The sequence below is a fragment of the Vollenhovia emeryi genome, unplaced genomic scaffold (assembly GCF_000949405.1).
Source record: "Vollenhovia emeryi isolate VEMERY1.0 unplaced genomic scaffold, V.emery_V1.0 DF940785.1, whole genome shotgun sequence".
In the NCBI taxonomy this organism is placed as follows: Eukaryota; Metazoa; Arthropoda; class Insecta; order Hymenoptera; family Formicidae; genus Vollenhovia; species Vollenhovia emeryi.
This window is the reverse complement of record NW_011965581.1, coordinates 11302-14359: the sequence shown is the minus strand read 5'-3', so window position 1 is coordinate 14359 and position 3058 is coordinate 11302.

Genomic DNA, 3058 nt, shown 5'->3' with positions numbered 1-3058 from the left:
GTCTGCCAGCTCCCTTCCTGCACTCTCGCCGGTCGACTTTCCGCTCGACTATCGATCACTTCCATCCGCTCCGTTCCCTACCAATCGCCTTCTCTCCCGTCCATCGATCTCTCGCACTCGGCCTCAGCACTCCCCACCTCCGCTTCTATCGATCTCTCGAACCTCCCGTCCAATCCTCTTCCTTCTCCGTATCGATTCTCGATCACCTCTGTTCTCCCCCACCACTTCCGTCCTCTCCGTTCCTGATTGCCGACTCATGCCAGCTCCTCTCACTTTCCACTTCAGTTTCTCTCCTATCCTTCACTTTGTCTTCTCTCCTCCATTTCCACTGTCACTTCTCCGTCTCCTCTTTCCATCACCTCCTCCGTCTCCCGATCACTCCTCTTCAGCCTTTCCCTTCACTACCTTTTTCACTCCGCCTTCTCACTGTATGTCTTTCCTCCTCGCCATCTTTACCCCCTCCCCCTTAAAGTCTGAACTGTTGGAACGAGTATTGTGATTCAATATAATGTTGCAGTTCTTATCGTAGTAGAATACTGTAACCCTGCGATACAACGTCGCAGTCCTTAACATTGTAAAGCATTACAACATATGAATTTTATATAAGAGAATACTTGTATATAATCGTATTGAGAAAGGTCTTGATTCTGGGTGCGTTCCGTTTCACGCATGATGCGCATAATGCGTCATTTATCCTTGTTGTTCACCAAATGTTAAACAAGGATAAATGATGAATTATGTGCATCATGTGTGAAACGGAATGGGATAGGCCGTCCAAACCGTACAGTTAAGAGAAGTTGAGAGCGCAAACTAGGCACAATAGGCCGATTCTGTAACTCTTAACGACGACAGTGTCGATATCAGTTCCGTTCGGGACGTCGAAAGTGCCGCGTGTCTTCTAACTTAGAAGAATAATTTTTGATCCTGCAGGATTGCATCATCCTGCGCGAGGTCCGATAGTCGGGCCCCGGCATTGTATACCAAGTAAAACTTGAATCTACAGCAATTGGTTCGTCGTGGCCGTATCGGCCCAGGTGCTCGATTCTTGAATTTGTTCGAAGGAGAAACGTATGCGAAAATTCTGCTCTTACAGAAAAGTTGCAAGTTGATCGGCTATTCGCGTGGCTTCAACCAATCGACTTTCAACTTTTCTGTCACAGCAGAATTTTCGTATACGTTTCTTCTTCGAATAAATTCAAGAATCGGGCCCCTGAAGGAGCCGGGAGCCAATATCCCGACTAATAATAGTGTCGATATCGTTAAGTTGTCGTTGCACAGATATAACCTATAATAGAAAAGCTATGCACCGATAACTTAACGATATCGACATGTCGTTAAAAGTTACAGAATCGGCCTATAGGATAGGCACAAGATAGGCACAAGACTCGATTTTACTATCAAGCGCGTACACTTTGGAACGCTCGAGTGATAGCGTGACGCGAACGACTCACCCGATGATGTGTCTCATCCGGTGATCCAAACCGAACAGCCGCAATCGCCCCTGCAACGAGGCACGTGGACCGCCGACCGGATCGCGTGACGGCGAGACCCGAAATGACTAATGGCCGCCCGCCCTGTTGCTAAACGAGAAGCAGCGCATACTTGAGGCTCAGGGTGCAAACTCATAGAGCGGAACGGTGTACGCAAAAAATCACGAGCGTTCCACTGTTTTCGTGATTGGTCAAGGCGCTCGTTCCGCGATGTTCCGCGTACACCGTTCTGCTCTGTTTGCACCCTCAGGCGCCGACAATAAGTCAAGCGACCAATCAGGGGCGTAGTTGCCGCTGCGCGCGTAAACGCGAGTGATGGCGCAGCAACGTGAGGAACCGTGCCATCACTATAAAATTAATATTACATAAATATGAAAATACTTATTTCCATAATTTTATGTTAAGTTCGAAAAAGTTTACTTATTGTTCAGAAAGGATTACCTCTGATAAAAATCACGGAACATAGCGAGTCCCGCATATATATATATATAATTCAATTAAATTCTATTATAAAATCAATTATATATATAATATAAATATAGCAGTTGTTATATAACACGTGCGACATTACAGTTATATTACTGTTCGTTTATTATAACACGTAAATAACAAAGCAATATAATAGTTTCATAACTCAGTTATATTACATATACAAAGTAATGTTACGTAACTATTATGTAAATAGAATGTAACATCTGTTATATTACTTGTTACTTCCATGTTATATAGCAGTTATATTCGGTGTTTGCTGGGTCATCATGAAAAATATTTTCTTCATCATTTTGGTTGTTATAAGTTTCATCATTGCTACTATTATTTTCATCTAATAAAGAATTATTATTAATCTCTTCTTCACATTGTTGAACAGCCTCATCATGCATGTCGATTAAATTCTCTACTGCATTACTTTCTTCCTGCAATAAATGTATAGTCAATAAATTATTATACTTACATAATTTCTTGAAAATATGTATACACTTGATTAAAATATACATTTGTTTAAATATACAATAATTTATTGCACAATTGCTTCATATAGGGTGGTTTTTTAAATATCATATATTAATTACGATTAATAAACCGGATAGAGAATCTAATTTTACTAGTCACTCAAAAATTTTCTGAGCTTTTTGGTTCGCTTTTGAAATGGTTTATCTACTTTTGATAAAAATTACCTACATTCAGCAAATATCGTGTTACATTTTACAAAGATATCAATATTTCTTATATGCATGTTCTATTTAAAAAATATTTGTGAAATAAATATTTGTGTTGAGGTTCTACATATGGAGTGGGGGCATGCCCGCCAGCTGGGCGTCCGCGGACGCCCGTTGCCCGTTGGAGTGGGGGCATGCCCGCCGGCTGGACGCCCGCGGACGCCCGTTGCCCGTTGGAGTGGGGGCATGCCCGCCGGCTGGGCGCCCGCGGACGCCCGTTGCCCGTTGGAGTGGGAGCATGCCCGCCGGCTGGACGCCCGCGGACGCCCGTTGCCCGTTGGAGTGGGGGCATGCCCGCCGGCTGGGCGCCCGCGGACGCCCGTTGCCCGCGGTTTAGACAATTTAATACAA